This window comes from Camelus bactrianus, chromosome 10 (genome assembly GCF_048773025.1).
Source record: "Camelus bactrianus isolate YW-2024 breed Bactrian camel chromosome 10, ASM4877302v1, whole genome shotgun sequence".
Lineage (NCBI taxonomy): Eukaryota > Metazoa > Chordata > Mammalia > Artiodactyla > Camelidae > Camelus > Camelus bactrianus.
The window spans coordinates 14,667,961-14,693,744 of NC_133548.1; the positions used below are offsets into that span (position 1 = coordinate 14,667,961).

The 25,784-nt window shown below is 35.1% G+C and overlaps 1 protein-coding gene across 3 annotated transcripts in view; it reads left to right on the top strand.

Moving 5' to 3' along the window:
• Positions 1-25,784, top strand: part of CKAP5 (cytoskeleton associated protein 5) — an 89,808-nt gene that overhangs the window by 1,464 nt on the left and 62,560 nt on the right. Inside the window, exon 1 of one of the 3 annotated variants that reach the window (XM_010964595.3) lies at positions 17,519-17,648. The exons of the other annotated variants lie outside the window; for them this stretch is intronic. The gene's annotated coding sequence lies outside the window, so the exon portion shown is untranslated. Of the gene's footprint in view, positions 1-17,518; positions 17,649-25,784 lie in introns of those variants that run through there. 3 annotated transcript variants of the gene reach the window in all.

Below are 25,784 nucleotides of genomic sequence, written 5' to 3' on the forward strand. Positions count from 1 at the left end.
TTTTAAAGTTTGTTCACTCAGGCAAAGGCAAGCAAAGGTATTTATTCCATAATAATTAATATACTTTATAATTCATTAGTTTTAAAATTTTGATCATCAACTTCGAATTATGAACAATGTTATAGCCTTCTACTGACAGCTCAATTTTAGCAGCAGAGTTTTAATTGCAATAAATTTGAGTACCTTAATATTACAAGCACTGTCCTAGGTTTTGGGGAGGCAATTAAAAATAATAAACATCTTTATGAATGCCTTAGGTTATTGTTAAAAATCTTGATGGGGAATGAAAACTTTTCTTTATATTGGAGTAAAGCTGGGCTCTTTTATGCTCCTTTTGACTTAATAGAGTCTCATTCATTCATTCAACAAATATTGAGATTGATGCCTACTGTGTGTTAAACATTGTTCTAGATTCTGGGAAAACACTAGTGAACCAGAAAAAGACAAAGCCCCTGACCTAAGGGAGTTTGACAATTTTATCTCTCAAACAATTTGCTGTAGCAAATTGTAGTTTCTATAATCCCTCTGGCCCAGCTTTAGTCCTTGAACAAAATAAATGCTCAAATACTTTTACCAGCAGTAGTCAACATTATTGAATATTCACTGTGTGTCATGTTTTATCTTTTAATTCTTACAACTTTTTACATATAAGGAAACTGAGTTTTAGAAAGGTTATGCAGCTTGTTCAAAATCATGCAAGTGATAGGACCTCAATTTGAACCCAAGTTAGTCTGTCTTCAGGGCCTTCACTCTTAACCGATCATTGTACTTATATGCAGCAGTGAGGTCTGTTAGGAGGAATTCAGGATCAATTTCTGGGTAGAATCTCCCCCCCCCCCTTTTTTAAGTACTTCTATCAGAGACATGATAAAATATGAACCATAGGCATGGTAGTTTTTAGAGGAAAGGTGGGGCACTTCAAAATACAGTATTTACCATATGGAAGATGGACAGCTGTGACAGTGGGAAGGGAGACTAAGTGGGGGCATAAAATTAAGATCTAGATCTAATTATGATTAATAGATTCCTGGTGATTAGTATGAGAGAGATTTGTGATTCTTAAATGCGTATTCTTACCTGTAGAGTTCAAAATATGTTACTTAGCTTACTTCTTTCAGGGCAGTTGCCTTGCCTACTTGATAAATCTCAGACACATTAAGCTTATTCTTTTTGGCCTTTGTGTTTGTTGTTCTCCCTGCCTGGAACTTCCCATCTGTCTACCCCCTACCTCAAGCCTGTCTTTGTATATAGGCTTCACTCAAGTCACAACTTAAATGTCATCTCCTTAAAAGAGGCATTTTCTAAGCTCTCAATTAGAGAAGCCTTCTTTGTCACATTTACCTCATTTCCCTTTTTTTTTTTTTTAACTTCATAGCATTATTGCTATATAATAGGCCATTTACTGACTGCTTGCTTGTATATTGTCTGATTTCCTCACAGAAATGAAAGCAGAGCACAGATTTTTTTTTTTTTGGATCTGTGAGGTTACCTCAACGCCTCAAACAGTGCTCGAGACAAAGAAGGTGGTCAAAAAATATTTGTTGAACAAAGATGGCCAAAACTGGCATAGTCTTTTGTATGTAATAAAGTGATAAAGACAATATATATCTAACCATTTGGCTGTGTTACTGTGTCTTTGGAAGTGAGCAATATGTTAGCAGACCAATTTGGAAAGTCTTCAACTAAGAATCCTGGAAAAATGATGGTTTTGTGTTTGTGTTGATTGGGAGAAAGGTAGATCCTGGCTTCCCCCTCCCACTTTATTTTTTTTTTTTCCAATTTTTAAAAACTTTCAAATCTATAGAAGTTTTTAGGGATACTGGTCAAGTATATAGTAGAATGTCCCTTTATTGGAATTTATCTGATGCCTTTTCATGACTAGACTGGGGTTATGCGTTTTGGGGAGGAAAATCACAAAGAGAATGCCATTTTCACCACATCATATCGAGAGTACTATCAATATGATTTCTGATTTGATAATGACTTTGATCACCTGGCTAAAGTAGTGTTTGTCAGGTTTCTCCACTGTAAAATTACTCCTTTCCCCTTTTTATACTGTCTTCTTTGAAAGGAAGTAATTATGTACAACCACTTATGGAGTGAGGAGTTGTGTTCCTTGTTGTTTGGGTGGAATATCTACATAACTTATTTAAATTTCTTTACATGGGACATTTGTCTCTTTCCCCATTATTAATTTAATTAGTCAAGTATTTATACTGAAGGATAATTTACACTTTGAGTTATATCCCAGTACTTTATTTTGTTGCTCAGATTGTTCCAGCTTTATCCATTGGGAGTCCTTTCAGTTGACTCCTGTGCCCCTTGAAGATATCCACATCATTGAGTGCGTGTGTGTGCGTCTGTGTGTGTGTGTGCATGCATGCACGTGCTGTTTTTATTGAATTATTTTTGAGCACTTCCTTACGTTCTGGCACTACAAGACATTCTAGGCTCACCTTGTATATTTCTTGTCACAGTTCTAGAATTAGCCAAGAAGCCCTGGTAATTTTTATTGGAAAATGGTAATAGAAATCAAGATCTGGTCACTAAGTGTTCTCATTGCTGCTGAGGTGTCATTTCTTTTAGGCCCTCTGAGCTACCAGAGCAAAGAAATATATATGTGTGTGTACTAGCTGGTGCATATAGACATATCTATAAATATTTCTATAATGAACCGTCTGTATCTGTATTAAGTTAGACATGATTTCATACTGATAGCTCCAAGTCTAATCCATTACTACATCATTCCAGCCTCCTCCCCCTTGTTGATCTGTTGATCTGAATTTCTACTTCAGCAGTGAGAAACCTGGCTTCCACCATCCATTTACTTGTGTAGTCCCAGGATACGTATATAGCAATATCTGAATTGTTAATCTGTACTCCCATAGGGAACAACTTTATCAACTAAAAGTACAGTGCTTATGTGCAGTTCCTTTTCCTTTTAGTTTTACAAACTCCATTCATTTCTGAAGTTACCTGGGTCAGCACTTTTTCCCCACCAGCTTTAGTGAAGTGGTTTCACATATTTGTAAGATAGATTCTCCTGTTACAGTTTGTGTTCTTTTATGGGATCACCCAATCTCCTAAATGACTTTTTAAACTTAGCATAAATTGAAGTTTACTCTTTATGTTGTAAACTTCTATAGGTTTTGACAAATCCATAATGTTATTTATCCATCATTACAGTATCATAGAGAATAGTTTCACTGCCCTAAAAAGTCCCTTGTTAATTCACCTATTGGTCCTTTCCTCCCTCCCCTACCCCCTGGCAACCACTGATCTTTTTATTATCTCGATAGTTTTGCCTCTTCCAGAATGTGATATAATTGGAATCAGACACTATTTACCCTCTTCAGACTGCCTTCTTTCACTTAGCAGTATCTGTTTAAGGTTCTTCCGTGTTTCTTAGCTTGATAGCTCATTTCTTTATATGCTGAATAATATTTCATTGTATGGATGTACCATAGTCTGTTTATTCATCACCTAGGTCACTTCTAGTTTTTGACAGTTATGAACAAAGCTGCTGTAAACATTGGTGTGCAGTTTTTTTGTGTGCACATTAATTTTTAGTTCCACTGGGTAAATACCTATGAGTGTGATTGCTAGATCATATGGCAAGACAATGTTTAGCTTTGTAAGAAACTGCCAAACTCTCTTCAAAAGTGGCTATATTATTTTGCATTTCTACCAGCAATAAATGAGAATTCCTTTTGCTCCACATCCTTATCAGCATTTAGTTTCATCAGTTGTTTTGGATTTTAGCCATTCTAGTAGGTGTGTAGGGCCTAAAAAAATTTTTTTAACTTTGTTTTCGATGACATGACTTTTTTGAAGAGAAATGACAGGTTTTTTTTTTAGAGGAAACTTTAAAAAAAAACCTTTTTATTTTGTAATAATTTCAGATTTATAGAAAAGTTATAAAGATGATACATAGAATTCTGTATACCTCTCATCCAGTCTCCCGTGTTGTTAACATCTTATGTGGTATATTTGTCAAAATGAAGAAACCATCATTGATGCATTACTTTTAACTGAACTCCAGATTTTGTTGGGGTATCTCTAGTTTTCTGTTCATATCGTCTTTCTGTTTCAGGATCCAATCCAGGGTAACTTACTGCATTTAGTTGTCATCTGTCTTAGTCTCCTCTGGTCTTGGATAGTTTCTCAGTCTTTCCTTGTCTTTGTGGCCTTGACAGTTTTGAGGAGTACTAGTCAGTTATTTTGTGGAATGTGCTTGCTTTGTGTTTGTCTTATGTTTTTCTCATTATTAGGCAAGGGTCATGTGTTTTTGGAAAGAATGCCACAGAATACCATCATTTTTATTAGAGAAAATGTGATATCCACATGACATCACTGATGATGTTAACCTTGGTCACTTGGTTGGTTAAGGTAGTGTTTGCCAGGTTAAGTAGTAAAGTTACTATTTTTCCCTCTCTACACCTGTTCTTTAGAAGTGAGTCACTAAGTCTAGCTCATCTTCAAAGTGGGTAAGGGGCTTCAGTTCTACTTCCTGAAGGGAAGAATATCTACATAAATTATTTGGAGTTTTATAAGGAAGACTTGTCTGTTCTCCCCCATATATTTCTCTACTTAACCATTTAGCTATATCAGTATGAGTACGTTTTATACTTTGAGGTATCATCTGATCCTGTGTCGTTTATTTTTGCTCAGATTGTTCCACCTTTGGCCACTGGGGACTCTTTCAGGTTGGCTCCTGTGTCCCTTTGACATCCTCCCATCATTTTTTTTTCTTTTTGAGCATTTCCTTACTTTCTGGTACTACAAGACACTCCAGACTCATCTTGTGTCTTTCCATGTCCCAGCCTTAGAATCAGCCATTTCACTAAAGAGCCTGGTTCCTTTTATGGGACAGTGGTATTTAGAAACCAAGATCTGGGTGTGAAGTGGGCTCATTGCTGGGGTGTCATTGTTCCTAGGCCCTCTCAGTGGACAGAGCTAGGTAATATATTTATGTATGTTAATCCATGTGTAATCATATACATATTATTGTTTTTATATGCTTCCATCTGTATTTATATTAAGCTGAACATGAATTCATACAGTTCTAACTTTTAGAAGAAACTTGTGTCTTAAACAAATGTCCTCTTTGTGGTATGCTTTTTTCTGAGACCTAACTTTTTTTCTCAATAACTTTTTTTTAATGCCACAGAAAACATTGTTTTCCCTTATTTGGTAACAGCAGTTGTTTATTTCTGGTATATGATCTTTGTTCAGAGATGCATTCAGAGTATAAATTTTGACTCAGTTGAAATGGTCAGATATTTTGGCATAGATAGGATGTCACATAAGCCATGGTGACCTCTTGTCTCTTCAAACATGATTTTTTTTTAAATTTTATTAAGAGATTGGAAACCTACTGTTTTGTTATCTTGGTTCTATTTCTTAGAGGTTATTAATTAAAGTGACTTAGGTCTTTTCTATAAAGGTGAGAAAAAAGTTGAGTAGTCTCAAGTATTTCTTGAAATGAAATTCATTTTTTTAATGCAGATGTCTTTTTTTCTTTTTTCAGTCATAAGACTTAAAGTAGTGTCTTATTTATCTGAAAGTTAACTACCAGGAAATAAACCAAAATAGTATTTTCTGCAGCCTAAATTTTGTTAACTTTCTTCATGTAGATTCTACTATCTCTTTATGCACAATTTCACCCTGCTTGGTTCTTTAAATCAAGAGTTACAATTAGGCAGTACTGTTACAACCTAACAGAAGTGTTAGTTTGATCACAAAGTTTGAGGAAGGAAAGCTACAAAATATAAAACATTAAAATTCAAAAGGCCATATTGGAACCATTTGGTTTTGATTCAAGGGTCCCTCGTACCTCTGTGGCAATACATCTTGAGGGTATTGATGTAATTATGCAAATAGATTATCCTAAAAAGTTTAAATGATTATCAGTATACTTTGAGAAGACTGGGAGGCTTATGTATTTTCTTAGAATTACATGGGGAAAAGTTACATTAAATAATTGATGTTTCAGGGATAAACTTCTGATAACTGGCAAACTTGGCTGTCTAGAACATCTCTTTCTCTGATCTGTTTTGTTGTTTTATTTATTTCTTTTATGTATTTATTTGCAGTGTTTGTTTTTATCATTTTACGTTCTTATTTACCTGCAGTATGAAGTCTCTTACTTGTAGATTTCAGGAATTTTTTTTCAGTAATGTAATTCTACACTTTCCTTTTATGATACATTCCTTTAAAAAAAAAAGAAAGGAAATCTCATGAAAAGCCCCTAGTTTAGAACTAACATGAGTTCATCATTTGGTAATAAAGACCAAATCCCATATCAGAAATCTCTGGACAGTAAAAGAAAAGTCTTTTATGCTTTAGAGGACTGCCTGCCTATTTTGAGCTATGTTTAGTATGAGGGATTCCTCCAAATGAAATATGGACAGTCCCCTTGAGTATTATAAAATGGCGTTTACTTGTTTAACTAGTAGTAAATCTGCTTTCTATAGGATAAAAAGGAATAGATTGCTTATACACCTAAAGAAACAGTTTATTTTAGACCAGAGAGCACTTGCCTTACTTAGTTCCAAAAGCTCTAAGCTGATTTAGGCCTTTCTTGAACCAGGGGACTGAAGTGTGGGTTTAAGACTGAAATCTGTTTAAAAATCCCTAGATGACTCTGAGATGATGCTTATAATAATAGCATGGTAATGATAGCTACTGTTTCTTGAGTACTGGGTATTTGCCAGGCAATCTGTTAGTACTTCTTTTTCGCATAAAGTCACTGGCTTTGTATGATCTGGTCATTTTCAGTCTGCCCTTTTTCTCAGCCCCTATTTCGGCCATCTAAGTTGCAGTTCTGTTCTTTACTTTTGCCTAGGTATTTCAGGCTTTCACACATGCCTGAAATATTCTCTGTTATCTCCAGTCATTATGCCTATGCCTGCTAATCTCTTATTAATTTCATTCAGTTCTCAGCCTAAATGTCACTTTCTCAGGGAGATCTTCTCTGACCCTCCAGTCTAGATTAAGTGCCCCTATTACACCCTCATAGTTCTTTGCCCTTGGGCTACTATATTGCACTTCCTGTACTCAGTACATAGCTAAGTGCCTAACACAGAGTAGTGTCACATGATCTGACAAGTTCAAATTTACTTGTGAAGCAGGAGAACAATGTGAATATTTGGGAGGGATTCTTCAAATTTATAAGGCAAAAATCTCATTTTCATTTCAACTATTCACCACAACAATTATTTGAATCATCTTAGACAAGTTACTAGGCTCTGTGCCTCAAATTTCTTGTTTATAAAATGGAGATGATAATATTAACCTAGGAGTTCTGAGAATTAAATGAATTAGTATATGTGAAGTGCTTAGAATAGTGCCTGGCACATAATGAGTGCTCAAAAGTGTGTTTTAAATAAGGAACCAGGAGAGTGGCTGTAGCTCAGTGGGTGGAGCTCATGCTTAGCATGCATGAGGTCCTAGGTTCTATCCCTAGTACTTCCATTAAGTAAAAAATAAATAAATAAAATAAAGTGTTTCAAAAAAAAGCATTTGTTCAGAAAATAAATAAATAAGTAAACAAACAAATGAACCACATGAAGATGGTACTGTTATGGCGGATGAGGAAACTGAGGCTCAGCTAGTGTGTGACAAAGCAAGCTTTGGAACTCAGATCTAACTCCATAGTCCAATACGACAGTTTAGACTGAATTTAATCTTGACTAGAGCACTCTACAATAAGATTTACTGCAAGCAACTGTTCTATTGCCATGACTTTACCAAATGAAAAATTCTAATATTAAAATTACCATCTTTTAGTCTGTTTTATAATCACAAGTAGGTACTCAGAAAACTGACAAAAATCATATGCATTTTCAAAATACACCACTGAACAATTTTTCACTTTGAAAAAGGGTTTACTTCAGAATTCCATTAAATTATATCGTGTTTCCTGACACATTTGAAATACACATTCAACATACAGAATTTTATTTATAAACTCAAAAAATTTATTATGTCAAACATTTATTATATATTAAAGATTTCTATGATTTGATGAAATTTGTGCCATTTTAGGAATTATATGTTAGAGGACAAAGCACTATGCTAGATGCTGGGATAATAAATAAGATTCAGTTCTTTTCTTTCAAAGGAGATATGGAATCTCATGTTAAGGGGGAGAAGTGAGGCTTAGCTTACAGGATGAGTATAGACAGAACCTACCTCAAGGTACCAGGCTGGAATTTTAAAGTTTGAGAGCTCTTAAAAACATTATGATAAAAATATTGATGCTTGTTGTATTTTTTTTTAAAATAAAGACTTGTCTAGGCGTTAAAGTGAAAAGTTAAAATTCTTTAGCCAATCCCATAGACTCCCTTCCAGAAGTAGTCATGGTTAACAGTTTTCTATGGATTCATCCAGAAAAATTTTATGTGCTTTCAAACATACACAATGTTGTACTAGTTGTATTAGCTTTCTATGACTGCCGAAACAAATTACTGCAAATGCATTGGCTTAAAACAACAGACATGTATTCTTTTACAGTTCTGGAGTCCAGAGTCCAAAGTTTAGGGTGAGTCTTATGGGAGGCTAATATTGAGACAAGGCCACACTCCTCCAGAGGCCCTGGGGAGAACCCCTTCCTTGCCTCTTAGCTTCTGGTGGCTGTTGGCATTCCTTGGCTTGGGTCGCATCACTCCACCCTCTTCTAATCTTGCTTTTCTCCATCTTCACATTGCTTTCTCCTCTGTGTCAAATTTCCCTCTGTTTCCTTCTTATAAAGATACATGTGATTGCATTCAAGTCTCACTCAGATAATCCAGGATTATTATCCCCGTCTCAAAATCCTTAATTTAATCACATCTGCGAAGACCCTTTTCCCAAATAAAGTAACATTTGCAGGTTTCAGGAATTACAACCGAGTATCTTTGGGGGTCATTGTCAGCCTACCAAATGTGTATGTCCCTCTTTATGTATTTTTACTTAACACACCAAAAAAGTATTAGACTTTATATACTGTCTTGCAAATTTATTATCTTTCTTCCTTTCTTTCTTTCTTTTTTCTGCATGGAGGTTTTCTGATGGGACCGGAAAACCTAAAAGAATTTGTCTAAAAGAATTTGTCTAAATTCTAAAATTCTAAAAGAGCTGCAACACTCCAAGTTTCTTTTTAAAATTTAATAATAGATTTCTTCCACTTAAGTATTTAAATATTTTCTTTAGTCTTCTTTGTCTTTTTTTTTTAATTTAAATACCTATGGAGCACTTTTTTGAACAGGATGAGTGTCTCACTTTTTTTAAAAATTATGATTAAAAAGAAAAGCATGTAACATAAAAATTACCATCTTAACCATTTTAAGTACATTCACATTGTTGTGAAACACATCTCCAAAACTTTTTCATCTTGCAAATCTGAAATCCATTAATCTCCTTTTCCTCCTCCACCAGCCCAATAATCACCATTCTACCTTCTGTTGCTATGAATTTTACTAGTTTAGATACCTCCTATAAGTGGAATCATACAGTTTTGTCTTTTTGTGACTGGATTATTTCACTTAGCATGATATCCTCAGAGTATTCATATTGTGGCATGTGACAGGATTTCCTTCCTTTTGAAGGCTAATATTCCATTGTATGTATTTACCACACTTTGTTTATTCATCCATTCTTCAGTGGACATTTAGGTTGCTTCTACCTCTTGGCTATTGTAAATAGTGCTGCTTTAAGCATGGATGTACAAATCTGTTTGAGACTCAGATTTCAATTCTTTTGGATATACGGACACACACACACACTCTCTGAAGTGGAATTGTTGGATTATACGGTAATATGATACTCTGTTTTTACCTTTTTCAGCAACCTCCATAGCAGTTGCACAATTTTACAATCCCACCAAAAGTGTACAAGTGTTCCAATTTCTCTGCATTCTTGCCAACATTTGTTATTTTTTGTTTAAAAAAATTTTTTTGGATAGTAACCATTCAAATGGGTGTGAGGTGATATCTCACTGTGGTTTTGACTTGGTTTCTCTGATGATTAGTTATGTTGAACATCTTTTCATATGCTTGTTGACCATCTGTATATAGTCTTTATAGAAGCATCTATTCAAGTGTTTTGTCGATTTTTAATTGAGTTATTTGGGGTTTTGTTGTGGGGGTTCTTGATATTTTACGGATATTAACCCCTTATCAAATGAATAATTTGTGAATATTTTCTTCCATTCTGTGGACTGCCTTTTTACTCTGTGTCCTTTGATACACAAAAATCTTTAATTTTGTTATAGTTGTCTTTTGTGCTTTTGTTACCTGTGCTTTTGTCACTGTATGTAAGAAATCATTGTCTATTCCAAAGTCATGAAGCTTTTCCTCTATGTTTTCTTCTAGGAGTTTTATAGTTTTAGATCTTAAAAGTTTAGGTTTTTAGTCATTTAAAATTAATTTTTGTATATGGTATAAGATAAGGATCAAAGTTCTTCTTGCATGTGGCTATCCAGTTTTCCCATCATTGTTTGTTGAAGAGACCACCTTTTCCCCATCTAGTGGTCTTGGCAATCTTGTCAAAGATAATTTTACCCTATACGTGTGGGTTTATTTCTGGGTTCTCTGTTCTATTCCATTGATCTGTCTGTCTTTATGCTACTACTACACTGTTTTGATCACTGTGGCTATGTAATATGTTTTGAAATCAGGAATTGTGAGTCCTGCAACATTTTTCTTTTTAAAAAAATGTTTTGATTATTCAGAGTCCTTTGAGATCCCATATGAATTTTAAGATTAATTTTTCTATTTCTGCAAAAAATAATGTTGGGGTTTTGATAGGGATTGTGTTCAATCTATAGATTATCTTCAGAAATTTGGATATCTTAATAATACTAAGTCTTCCATGAATATGGGATGTCTTTTCCTTTATCTGTGTCTTCTTCAATTTCTTTCAGGATTGTTTTACAGTTTTCAGTGTACACGTCTTTTACCTCCTTGATTAGGTTTATTTCCAAATATTTTATTCTTTTTGATGCTATCATAAGTGGAGTTGTTTTCTTAATTTCCTTTCCAGATTGTTCATTTGTAGTATATACAAACACTACTGATATTTGTGTGTTGGTTTTATATTCTACAACTTTGCTGAATTCATTTATTCTACAAATTTTCTTTTGTGGAATCTTTAGCGTTTTCTACATATAAGATTATGTCATATACAAACAAAGATGATTTTACTTCTTTTTTGATTTAGATGCCTTTTATTTCTTCTTCTTGCCTAATTTCTCTGACCAAGACTTCCATTTCTGTATTGAATAGGATTGGCTAACACAGGAATCCTTGCCTTGTCCCTACTTTTAGAGGAAAAGCTTTCAGTCTTTCATCATTGAGTATGATGTTAGCTGTGGACTTCTCCTGAATGGTCTTGATTATGTTGAAGTAGTTTCTTTCCATTCCTAGCTTGAGTGTTTTTATCATTGAAGATATTGAATTTTGTCAAATGCTTTTTATTGCATCAATTGAGGTGGTCATGTGGTTTTTGTCCTTCATTCTCCTAATGAAGGATGTTATGGTGTACTACATTGATTTTGGTGTTTTAAACCATCCTTGCATTCCAGAAATAAATCCCACTTGGTTATGGTGTATAATCCTTTTAACATGCTTTTGGATTTGGTTTGCTAGTATTTTGTTGAGGATTTTTGCATCAGTATTTATCAGTGATATTGGTCTGTAATTTTCTTGTAGTGTCTTTGTCTGGCTTTGGTATCAGGGAGTTCTGGCCTCATACAATAAGCTTAGAAATGTTCATTTCTCTTAAATTTTTTGGACTAGTTTCAGGAGAGTGGGTGTTAATTCTTCTTTAAGTGTTGGGTAGAATTCTCTTCAGTGAAGCCACTTGTCCTGGCCTTTTAAATCCCATTCCAGTGATGGTTGAGCGTACAAAGTTCAGCTGAGTTTGGTGCCCTGAGTACAGACCATAGGAAGTCCTGCTCTGAATGTGATTCTGACTAGGTGGTCCCACAAATTGTGCTGGATATGACTAGATGACTCAGAAACTCACCTTCTCAGTACCATTTGTATAGAGAAGGAAATGTAATTCATATTTCTGACTTTTTGAATCAGTATTTTTACCTTTTATGACATGTTTTTCTTTGCCAGGCATAGGAGGCTGATAATTAAAATCTTGCTTTTTCAGTGGCTTATGTGAATCCCTACTTCTTGACCTGAGGACAGAATATATTCCACCAGGGTTAGAATGCCTGAAAAAGGGAAATGATGGTAGAACCCACATGTATACAAACTACGGTTTTAGACACTGCATCTGTGATACTAGCATAAAGCAAACTACTGTTCCTTTGTTGTTGTTTAACCAAGGGCCAAAGAGAATGGGGTCTGAGATTTTTACCACTGAAATAGGAGCACTTTACAAACATCTAACATAAGCTGCAAATATCCTAGTACTGAAAAATTTGGAATTGTAAGCATGCTGTTTATTATATATAAATAGGTGTTGTGGAATACTATTCCATAAAATTTTAGAGGTGGGAGGGTAGTTAATAAAACCCCTTGTTTTATGCATGAGAATACTAAAGCCCCTGAAGAGTAAATGATTTCCTTAAGGTTTCACAACTAGTTAATGGTAGAGCATGGCTTTGGGGGTATAAATTTTCTTTCCAACCCAGTTCTTCCTCTCAGATTTAAAAAAAAAAAAAAAAAAAAAAAAAAAAAAGCCTTTCTACATTTCTGCCTGAACACTGTAGTGTATAACTTACTAAATTACTAAATTATAAGATCTCATTAGAGGCAGAGCTTTTTTTTTCTTTCATTTTGAAACTCATGGAATTTTTAATATATTTTAAATATAATAAGTTATTTATGTTATAAAATTTAAAAAAGAAACATCCATGTTCCTATCACCCAGTTTAAGAAGTAGATCATTACCAGTATCCTGTGCAGCCCTCCTTTACTGCATCCCAGATTGTATACTCTGCCTTTTCTACTGTACTGTTTTCAGTATACCCTTATATTTTTCTTTTAAATTTAATCACAAATGTATGTATCTCTACACACTATATTGTTTGGGTTTGTATAATCATACTGTATGTTTTCAGTAACTGTTTTTGTTAGCATGGTTTGTGAAATTCATGCATGCTTTTGCTGATTTTCACTGCTATATAATATCTTTTTTGTGAATATACCACAGCTTATTTATTCATCTCTGTCAATGGGTTATTTTAAAGTGAGATGTAAGTCACATACCAAAAATGTATCCTTTTAAAGTGAACATAATTCAGTGGCTTTTTAATATATTGACATAGTTGTGCAACTATTAACAACTATGTAATTCCAGAACACTTACATCACCCCAAAAAGAGACCTCCTGCCCATTTCAGTCATTCTCCATTGCCCTTTTCCCTCCCTACCCTCCCACCCACAGCCCCTGACAACCACTACTCTGCTTTCTGTCTCTATGGATTTGCCTAGTGTGGGCATTTCATACTAACATAATCAAGCAACATATGGCCTTTTGTGTCTGGTTTCTTTCACTTAGCATGATGTTTTCAAGGTTAACCCATGTTGTATGGTGTAGCAGTACCTCATTCTTTTTCATGACTGAATGATATTCCATTTTTTTTCATATCCACATTTTGTTTTACAAATCCAGTTGATGGATTTGTGTATTGTTTCCATTTTGGGGCTGTTATAAATAATGCTGCTATTAATATTTATATACAAGTTTTCATGTGGATATATAGTTTCAATTCTCTTGGGGATGTAAAAGCATTTTTTGTAGTATTGGACATAGTTTTTAAGTAAGTTTTTTAATATTTTCATGTGTGCTTTTTGTTTCCTAATCAAGAGAATTATATTTTTGATAAAGATGTTTCATATGACTTGCTATATATAGAAATTGTTGAGGAATTTTATTTAGGCTATGGAAACACTCATCTGAATGTTGGAAAACTAATCTGACTGACCAATGTGTATGTAATATATGTTTTGCTTTCTTCTAGTTACTAGGAGCACTTTTTTGTTAATCCTTATAACTTGTTAATCCAGACAAAATGACCAGATTTGACGACTTTTGGGTGGGATTTGAAAGAGTAATTTTCATTGATACTTCCTTTGAAAGTGTTATAAAGCCACGTCTAAGATTCATACCAAGTGATCAATGACTCTTTGTAAATAGAAAAATAGGTTGCAAACCAGTAATACTAAATTGTAGAAAGAACTGGCTTTAATTGTTAGGTATAAAAATATAGATCCATACTGGAAATTAGTACTAAGTAATAATCCAGTTACAGTTGAACTTTTATACATTGCTGGTGGAGGAGTACAAAATGGTTCATGCAGCCACTTTGGAAAACAAATTTGACAGTTACTTATAAATTAAACATGCACCTACCATATCGCCCAGCATTCCCACTCTTGGGTATTTGCCCAAAAGAAATGAAAAGTTATGTTCCTACAAAAATCTGTAGCAGTTTTTCTTTTGTTTTGTTTTGTTTTTTGTTTTCCTTTTTGCAGAGGAGAGGTAACTAGGCCTACTTATTTTTTTTTTTTTTAATGGAGATACTGGGAATTGAACCCAGGACCTCATGCATGCTAAGCATATGCTCTACCATTTGAGCTATATCCTCCCCCCCAGTTTTTCTTTTATAATTGCTAAAAACTGGAAACAACTCACAAGTCCTTCAACTGGTAAATGGATGAACAAAGTGTGTTAGGTCATATACTGGAATATTATTCAGAAATAAAAAGAAACAGACTACTGATATGTACAAAAACATGAATAATCTCAGTTGTATTATGAATGGAAAAAAACAGACTCAAAAGACTGCACACAGTATAATTCTTTTTGTATGACATTGTGGAAAGGCAGAACCGTAGGAATAGAATACTGATCAGTGGTTGCCTAGGGGAGAGGGGTTAAGTACAAAGGGGGAAAAGGAAATTTGGGGGGCTAATAGAGATGTTCTTGGCTGTAGTGATGGATAGATGACTCTATGTGTCTCAAAACTCATAGAACTATATACTAGAAAGTAAATTTTACTGTACGTAAGTTATACCTCAATAAACATGACTTAAAAGCTCTTAGATTGGAAAACTTCTGATTCTCAGTTAATACTGCTTCTGACAGCTAGGAACACAGGGAGTTAGGAGCAGTCAGTGGGAGGGGTCTATACATTTGCTTTTTAGTTTTAAAAGGAATGTGATAGGAAAGGTAGACAGTAACTGTTGAATATTGTGTATTTTATTTACCAAATACTTATATATAGCAATTAATTCTAGGCACTTTACAAATAAACTTCACTCATTTAATTCTCCTAATAACCCAATAAGGTAAAAGAAGAAAAATTCCCCATTTTACAAACAGAAAACAAACACAGAGAGTTAGGAGTTTGTCCAAAACCACGCAGCTAGTAAGTGGCACAACCAGAATTTGAACTAAGCATTCTAGCTCCAGAGTCTGTGCTCTTAATCACTAACTTGGCCTCTTTCCTTCATTGAATATGAAGAATTCCAGTTAATGTTTAAAACTTTTTTTTCCCCTCGATCTGGCTATTTGTGCAATAAATATTTTTCTAAAGTATTTTTAATTTGTTGCAGGAAAACATTCAGTGAAGAAAGATTTCCTTTTTAAGTGTAAGAAATGCCACCTTCCTAATACATGATTATCATTTTCCCATATTCTCTTCTATATATAATATTTGCTAAATCATTTCCTAAACAGTTTTCACTTTGTCATGTTAAAGGAGAATACATCTAACCAGTAGTTTGTTGAATTGTGAAGATTTTACATGTCCAGTCTAGTCTCTTCATGGTATAGTAAAGAAAAGGAGGCAATAACCAAAATAAGATGGACTGTGATATTTGGTAAGATATCTAAGTATTATTCAGGAATATTTATATAAAATATCTTTGCATTTAGGACAAAAGATATAAATCCCTATAATAATAATCTTTAGTTTTGATGTCTGAGACTGAGGTATATACAATCAGGAGATTTTTCTTCTCTCTTAATTTTTTAAATTTACTAATGAGCACAGCATTGGGTATTATCCATTTGTGTGTGTGCATGCACACATATACTTACTGCAATATGCTTATTGATGTTATCTGGACTCTTGTGTCAGAGTAAGTGTTGGTCATATCTTTTGTGATAAATATTTATTGAGTATTCATTTGGTGTCACCCACTGGGAAATAAGATGAGTAAGAAATATTCCAGCTCTTGCCCTTGAGGATACTCACAATCTAATGGGAAGCCTGATAAACAAACCATTACTCTCAGAACAGTGTGATAAGCTTGATAGGACAGAATGAAAGGTCTTAATTACCTAATGCAGAAGTATGAAGTATTATTCACAGTTAAATGCACTTTAGAATGATATTTTCTTGGCAGTTCAAAATCAGACTGTACTAATCTGAATCAATTTCCCTTCATGGCAGCCTTAGCCTAGAATTTTCTAAGACCTTCAGAATAAGGGTAACCTGGGTCTGCTTCATATTAGAGCAGTCTTCATGTCTGTCCTTTGGAATCTAAACTTCCACTTGAACCCCTGTTCGTGATAGAAGATATTAGGGCACTTATACATGGTCTTTAGCTTTACTAAATTGATTCCCATACTCGTTGGTGGTGGCTTAAGGTTTTAGTAAGGTATGTGCATTCATCTAGATTAGATGAGGGAATACAGGGTTAATAAACACATAAATCTCTTTCCTGAAAGTATAAAGGAGACACAAAATGCATACAAACCTTATAAGCTGATATTGAGGAAAAATTCCTCCTGTGAAAAGAAATTTACAGTTCACTAATAACCTATGGAGACCTTAGAGATCATTACTTAACTCCCTGAAATGTTAATCCAGTTTCTACTACAATTTTCTCAAGAACTCTTCATGTTACATTAGATGACTGAGCATCACAATTCTATTTGCATGCAAGACTTTTTTATCTACATAGACATGAAGTGAATTCTTAGCCAATTTTTGAAAGATCACATTTTACTCACAGGAAGGAGAATGTTACTTTTCTATTTCGCCTCCTACTACCCATTTCTATCATTGTCTAGGATTCCGCGTGTTGTAGAGAAGAGAAGGAAGTCAGTGAAAGGTTGAGGCGGAGCAGTGCAGGCTCTCAGTTCTTTTCTGAGCCTTTGAGTTGCCACTTGAAAAACATTAACTGCTCAAGTTAATAGAATAAGCCACTTACATGATGGGGACTATATATACATTTACCCCGATGCTTTGACTATTTTCTACAGCGATTTTTTTTTTTTTCACTTCTTGAGGAGGAATTAGGATTGTAAAGTAGGAACTGGTCATCTCCTTTGTTTCTGGAACATTATCTGTGTTGTCACCAAAAAAAGAGGTCCCCACCCAACTGCGGTAGAGTCTTCTCTAGTTGGTCATTCATTTGCCTCATGCCTTGGAAGCCCTGTAGGCTGGAAGGAACACCCTGGGTCCTGCAGACCTCCGAGCGAAGGCACGCTGCGGCCCCTTTAAGCAGTCAGTATGTGCTGGGAGCGGGCCGAGGTGGGGCGGGCAATCTGACTGTGAGCTCTGGGCCCCGCCCCCGGAGGAGGCGTTTCCCAGAAGCCCTCCGCACCAATGCTGCCACCGCCCCCGCCCGCCTGGTATTCCTGCTGATTCTGCTCGGACCTTAGGGCCCCCGACCTCTCCCTGCCTGGGGAGCGTAAGTGTCAAACTGCGGGCTAGGGTCAAGCATCCTGTGCCCATGTCGGAAGTCCTGGTGGACAGTACAGGGGACTTTCCTGGCTTGTCAGACGCTAAGGCGGCGAAAGAGCGTAAACAATGCCGGCTGCAGTGAGCTAAAGCCTGGGGCATCTGCTCTACTTCTGGGTGGTGACAGTGGCCCTCGGGTGCTTGTTTGGATATGCAGTGGTTGAACGGTGCCCACAACCAGGCTTTGCCCCAGCCTGATTCCTACTTGGGGTGAGGAGAGGATTGCTTTTACCCAGTAGAACCCCCTGAGCTAGATGGGTGGAGCTGGATGTAGTGCCCTGGGCCTTGGGTCCTTAGCTTGGAATTTGGAGACCTGGGTAGCTTTGGGATGAGTAAGCATTAGATTTTCAGCTACTTTGGTACAAATGAGCAGTAACTCTTAAAGTTAACCTAATTCACAATCAGGTTTAGCTTTCTGTCTCCCCAGAGGCCTGTGTTGGTATCAAGTCCCCCTATTGGAGACACTGACAGTGATCATCTGTTAAGGAGAGTCCTTTCCCGCTGATACGAATAGCACGATGTGAAAGAGCTCTTTACCCCTCTCTGAAGGAATCTGTGGGAGGCCACCATCCCAGTACTAAGACAGCAAGCCCACCCAAGTTTGTTGAGATAACTTGCTAGAGAAGCAGTTCAGACTTCCGGCCCCCTGGTAGCACAGAATACTCCAGCAAGAGGTTAACACTTAACCTTGTTAATTAGCTGGAGGCAGTGAGATATTTTAAATTAGAGGGAAAGACTTGTCATTTTTGTTACTGGCTACTTAAGAGATGAGATTTTGTCTGGCTTGGCCAAGTAATAAAAATTTACAGTTTTCTATGACAGTTACATAATTGTTATGCTTCTTTAAACCAGTGCCCTTCTTAGACATGATTTGAGTAAAAATTTCTGGGCATGTATGTATATTCTGTTTTATCCTTGTTTTATAAGTATTTCCTGTTTTGGAGCAAGTCTATCAATTTTTATTGGTCTTTCCAAGGCGTTGCTTTTAGAGTGGGCAGAAATTTTCCTCAGACTTCCCTCAGGCTTATTCTTTGCTTCTGCAGTAGCATTTCCTTAGCCAGAAGTGAGAATCTAGGAAGGGTAATCAGATCCAGATCTCTTGTATTGTGATAAGTGGAGAGCTTTTGTAGGTCAAGAGCTTGAGAATTAGCCATAAATTAGTTTCACTGCCATAGCTTCTCCCCAGGTCAAAAGCTAAAACAGTATGTATAACTGTATAACTATTCTTATAAGCTGTATAGCTGTATAACTATTCTTATAAGCTGTCAAGATACAGGAAGTTAAAGTAAAAGGACATTCCACATGGACCCTTGGGTGGTGGGGAAGAGAGACAGTCTGAAAGATAGGAGACATAGCTTCTAGGCCCAGCTCTAACATTACTGATGACTTAATCTCTAGATGCCTTTTAGCTGGTTGGTGAATGAGAAAATGCATAGATTGCTGGGGTCTATATGTTAATAGTAGTATATAATGCATACCTAATAGATGATTTGTTACTTAATTGAATACTAAACTGAAATTTAAAATTTATTTGAAGTTGTGCCTTTATGTGTGACCTTGTCAACATTTCTTAACTTCTGGTCTAAAAATAAATATTACATCTAAACCTTTTTTCAGCAATAGTGTGGACTATATGGTATTTGAGCTCTTTGGAAGACATTTTAGATAAATCAGTGGTGTAAAATTACTATATTTCTGTAGAACAGATTTTCTTTTAGCTGGTTCCTTTGCCTTTGTCTCTGTTTTAGGCTAGGGTAAAACCCCCTGAGAGTGCTGGCTAATTTGATTGCTGAGTATTTGTAGTATAGACTAGATTGAATGAACCATAGCAAACATCATATAGAGGTCAAATTAACTTTATTAGTGCACTTTATTAGTGCTTCTCTTTGTTGACAGTTTTACTTTTAGAACATCAAACCTTGCTGTGTAATGAAAACTTGATTTCCTATGTCTTTGTTTATAAAATCCAGAACCCTCTATTCATCTCTGGTGCCACACTTCTGGCCACTTAAAGGTTATACTTCTTATGTCTAATACCAGACTCATCATATTCTTCACCTCTTCTCCACTCCCCATAAACAAACAACTCAGAAATTTCTTCTGACATTTTCCTGTCATTGGCACCACTGTTCTCCGAGTCACGTAGATGGGCCTCCTACAGAGGAGAGCAGTAGACTCTTCTTTCTACTCCCACATCCTTAGTTGCTAAGGCTTACCGATTTTACTTCTTTAACGTACCTCCCCTTTCAGTCTCCTCTGCCCATCCTTTCCATTCCTAGGAGTTCTGGCTCGTATTTATCTTTGTCCTGGAGTACTGCAGTAATTTCCTATCAGGACTCTCTGCTTTCTCTCCCTTCCAATTCATTCTACATAGATTTATCTTTCTAAAGTAGATGAGATTGTCATTGCCCTGCTTTAGTTCATCACTATTCTCTGCTGTTTAACTTAATATTCAAGATTATATATGATCTGACCCTAGTCTATTTTTTGGTCATATACTCTAATAAATTGATCCGTTCAGTGTTCCCTAAACATACTCTGTACTTTTCTACCTCCAGGACTTTGCCTTTCTCGTTTTCTCGGCCTAGAATATCTCCTCTCCACTCTTTTTTTTTTTTTAATTCACCTATCACTTATTACTGAGTTCAGATGCCATCCTTTTCTATGGGATTTTCACCATCCATCCCTCACTCATGGTGGTTAATCCTATCTTTGAACTCTCTTAACCCTTATGTGTCCCTTGCTTAGGGAACTTCCCACATACAATACATTTTGTATAATGGTTTTTTGTTTAGATGTCTACTTGTACTCCTGTGAACTCCTTGAGCCATCACAGTTTACCCATAGGGAAATTCAGTGAATGGGTGCTTTAGGTAAAATTGAAATGGAGATCCAGTTATTAGAAAGGATTCTAACCTTTACAACCAACTCATGTACATGTAAAATGATTGGCAGCCTTAACAAATAAATCACTCTTATCTCCTCAGAAATTTTGTTAGTAAACTTTGTTAGTTTGATTTTTTAAAAACAATTTTAATGAGATACGTAATTTACATACCATTCACCTATTTAAAGTGTACAATTCAGTGACTTTCAGCATACTTATAGATTTGTGCAACCATCACCACAGTCAGTTTTAGAACTAGTCAATTTTCATTACCCCAAAAAGAAACCCCACACTCCTTAACCATCTAATCACCCTTCTGATATCCCCAAACATCCCAGTCATAGGCAACCATTCATCTACGTTCTGTCTCTATAGATTGCCTATTGTGGACATTTTATATAAATAGAATTATACAATATGTGGTCCTTTGTGACTGACTTCTTTCAGTAAGTGTAATATTTTCAAGATTCATCCATATTGTAGCATGTATCAGTACCTCTTTTCTTTTGCGTATGTGTGATAAAATACACATAACAAAATTTACCATCTTAAGCATTTTTAAGTGTGCAATTCAGTGGTATTAAATACATTTGTAATGTTGTATAGCCACCGCCATCCATCTCCATAATTTTTTCATCTTGTAAAACTGAAAAATTACACCCATTGAACAGAAACCCCTTGTTCCCCCTCTCCATCCATCTGCTGGCAACAACCATTCTACCTTCTCTCACTATGATTTGGGCTACTCTAAGTACTTCATTTAAATGGAAACATAGAGTATTTGTCTCTTTGTGGCTGGCTTACTTCACTTAACATAATGTCCTCAAGGTTCATCCAGGTTATAGCATATGTCATAATTTGTTTCCTTTTTAAGCTGAATGATACTCCATTCTATGTGTATACCACATTTTGCTTATCCATTCATCCATCAATGGACACTTGAATTGTTTTCACGTTTTAGTTGTGAATAATGCTGCTATGACATGGGTGTGCAAATATCTCTTTGAGACTCTGCTTTCAGTTCTTTTGGGCATATACCCAGAAGCAGAATTGCTGGATCATATGGTAATTCTATTTTTTAATTTTTTGAGAAACTGCTATACTGTTTTCCACAGTAGCTGTACCATTTTACATTCTCGCCAACAGTGTACAAGCTTTCCTATTTCTCTATATCCTTGCCAGTTTGTTGTTTTCTGGGTTTTTTATTAGTAGCCATCCTAATAAGTGTGAGGTGGTATCTTATAGTTTTGATTTACATTTCCCTAATGATTAGGAATGTTGAGCATCATTTCACGTACTTATTGGACATTTGTGTATCTTCTTCGGATAAATGTTAAGTCCTTTCCCCATTTTTTAATTGAGTTGTTTGCTTTTTTGTTGCTGAGTTTTAGGAATTCTTTGTAGTACTTCATTTCTTCTCATTACTGAATCATATTCCATTGTATGGATTTACCATATTTTATCAGCAGATGGACTTTTGGGTTATTTCCACTCTTTGGCTAGTTTGGTTTTAATTTGCTATGTGTACTGAAAACAGTACTACACTTCTCTAAAGAGATCATTCAGGCCTTTAACTTGTGTGACTTTTCATGAAATTGTTTGTTTATTCTACACGTATTCCATTTTATGAACTCTTGACAGTCTTCATTACTTCCTGAATCTGTTCTGAATGTTCCTCAGGCCTTTACTTTCCTTTGTGATAATGGCTAGTTAAAATTTGCAGCTACAAAGTTTAACTTTCAAACAAGTGGCCACATTAATGACCTTTCCCTTACCCCCCGCAAATGTTCTAGAATTGTAGTCAGAAATTTAAAACTAATATGAATATGAACTATAGAGGTTATAGTCTACCACCCTTTTGGGGTTTTTTTTTTTATTAATCTTAGGGAAAGATTTTCATTTTCAGCTGGCAGAGTCAGTTACTCAGTGGAATAAGGCTTGTGAGTGAGAAGGGTTGGACTGCATAAATAACTGCAAATTACAATGAAAACTGTAGTCCTTCCTCTCTTATGCAAAGACAGGTTAACAGTGTTTTGAGGCCCAAAAGGGTAGGTAAGCTCGATTATCAGGCAGCTGCTGATTAGGGATGATTCCCCCTTACCAACTAACATATTTTAAATTTCCATAAACTACCTAAGTCCTTTGGAGGCAAATAAACTTGTCTTTCACATATACTGTCATTTGCTCTTTATATTTTTATTGAGTTAGGTAATCACCAAAATAATTCTTACTATTTATATAGTGTGAATAGAGTTCATTATAGGTCACGTAGAAACCATACGTAGGTTAAGTTGTAGGAATTTCACCAAACTAGGAATCAAGAAATAGTCTTCTAGATCATTACTTACGGGACCTTGGGCAAGACACTAAACCTCTTTTTCCCCATATGTAAAAAGAGGATAATGATGCTTGCTTTATTTTTATTCATTATTTATTTATTTTAGCCTTATAAGGATAGAGATTAATAAGACAAAAAGCTTTTGCTCAAGAGAATCTTATACTCACAGCGAAAAAATAAGTGACAATGAATATATATATATGTATGTTCATGTATAACTGAAAAATTGTTCTCTACACCGGAATTTGACACAGCATTGTAGAATGACTATAACTGAATTTAAAAAGTTTTTTTTAAAAAAAGAGAATCTTATATTTGAGTAAGAAAGAGTCACATAACTAAGAATAATACAAAAAAAGACAAAAGAAATCTGAATGAGACAATATAACAGTGTGCTTGCATTTACATTATGAAATACATAGAAATGATTAAATGTCTTCCTCGCTAGAGTCTCAAATAAGAGAATGATTATAAAAATACTTATAAAATGTAAAGTGCTACTGAAATATAGGTTTGGAGTTAATTTCTATTATTATAACTAGGGACTTTGGAGTGATTATAAACAGTGCCCTAAAGTCTTTGAAAATAAAGAGCCTTCCTGTGATCATAGAATTTCAAAGGTTGTAGACAAAGAGATTTCAACCTGGGTTAGAATTCAGGGACTCTGTAAACTTGTATGGAAAAATAATTACACCTTTCTTTTCACTAACTTTCTGACTGAAATTTTAACATTTTCAATTAATATAGGCAATAAACTACACTAACATTAGAACCTTTGCCTTTGTCACCAGTAGAAATCATTTTCATAGTCACATTATATATCAAAATGTTTTTAATCGTCATAACTTTAGAATTAACAGTAGTTATTGAATCTGCCGCTAGATTTTATTTAATGTATTAATGGAGAAACTCATGTATTCACATTTTAAAATATTTTGATAACTATATTTCAACATAACTAATTTAATATAATCTTATATATTTTATGCATTAAATAATATTCTAAGAAGGTGTCTATAGACTTTACAAAGGGTTTATGACACCAAGAAAAGAACCCTTTTTGTAGACTCTTGAGAAATGGGAGGTAAATGGTATTAATTCCATTTTATATTTGAAGAAGCAAGAGAGAGATACATGATGTTGCCCCCAAGTGTTAACTAGACCAAGAGAGGTTGGAAAACAAAACAAAAGCCATAGTTTCAGTTTTTTATTTGGTCAGTGCATAAATAAAAGTAAAGAAAATAAAGTAACTATAATAAAATTAGAAGAGGTCTATGCATTTTATTCTCTTTCAAATATTCAACTTATGGCTTGTATTAATGGGTATATCATTTTCAAGTAATTATTATGAGTAGAATGTCTAACTAAATTCAGTTTGAGTATTTGTGTTTGTTCTTTTAATCCTTTAAAATTCTAAAAATCAACTGTAATTTAGAAGTGAAATAAATATTTTCAAATTTGGAATGCCAGATATGGATAGTGATAGTAAAATACTCACATTTATTGAGCCCTTGCTAGATGCCAAGTACCTAGTCTATGAGCTTTATATGTATTGGCTCATTTAATCCACACAACAACCCTCTCAGGTATTTACTATTATTCCCACTTTACACAGAGGCACGCTGAGGCAATATACATTTGGCTAAGTAACTTACCCAAGGTCTCACCTCAAGTTAGCAGTAGTTTTGAAGATACAAAATTCTTTGTCTTTTTTAAAATTTAGATTTGCAGACAGAAATAGAGGTAATAAAAATTTCCTAAAGTAGTAAAAACTCAAATTTGATAAGATTACTACTGCATTCTGGATTATTGTGGATTTTTTCTTTCCCCAGCAGACATTAATTGATCATTTTTTATGTGTCAGGCAGTGTACATAATGGATTAAGGGGCTCATCTACCTGTCCTGTAGATGCTGGTTTCACCTAAGCACTAACCCAAGTCTCTTCTCACTGTGTACTCTCCCTCAGTGCTATCATCCACCCTCTTGGTTTTAATTAAATTTATCTACTGGTAATGCCTAACTTTTAATCTCCAGAACAGATCTCTCTCCAGCAGCAGGCTTGAATCTCCAACTGCTGCTCACTTCTACCCTTGTCTAGTACACATCTCAAACTCACCTTATCCAAAATTTCATCTTCATCCCTGTCTTACACCTCTTCTGCATTTACTCAATAAGGGCAGTCTTTGACATTCCTTATATCTCTAAAATCCGTCCCCTTTTCTTCACTTGCATTGCTACTACTCTTAGTTTCAGGCCATCATCATCCTTCGTTTAGATTACAGCTTTCTAACTGATTTACCTCCACTGTTACTGCCTTCCAAGACATTTTTTAGATTGCTTTTAATTTTACATTATATAGTCTCTGAAAAATGCAAATTTCATAGCATATGAAATTCTCCTACTTAAGTCCTTCAAAGTCTCCTTCTACCTTTGGGTAAAGTCAAAATTTCTTAACATTGCTTACAAAACCTTTCAGGGTCTGATCTGGACTACTTTCCAGCCTTACTCTATACCGTCTTACTTTTCTTGTAGCATTTCATACTTTAGCCTTCCTGAACTTTTTTTTAATCCCTCCCATCACTATAGTAAAAGAAGTTAGAATAGATGCTATGGCAGTCTCTAAACGCTTACCTCTTTCTATACTTATCTCTTAATGCTAAGTCTGTGAGCCAGCACAAGTCTGTAGACCACACTTCGAATAGCTTTGAACTATAGTATACCACATGGATGAATTTTACAAATGAAATATTGAATGAAAAAAGCAAGTTATGGAAGACTGCAACAGTATAATTTTCTAAGGCTCACAAACAAGCACAGTTAATTTTGTTTAGGAATGTGTGACTGACTACAGCATAGAACT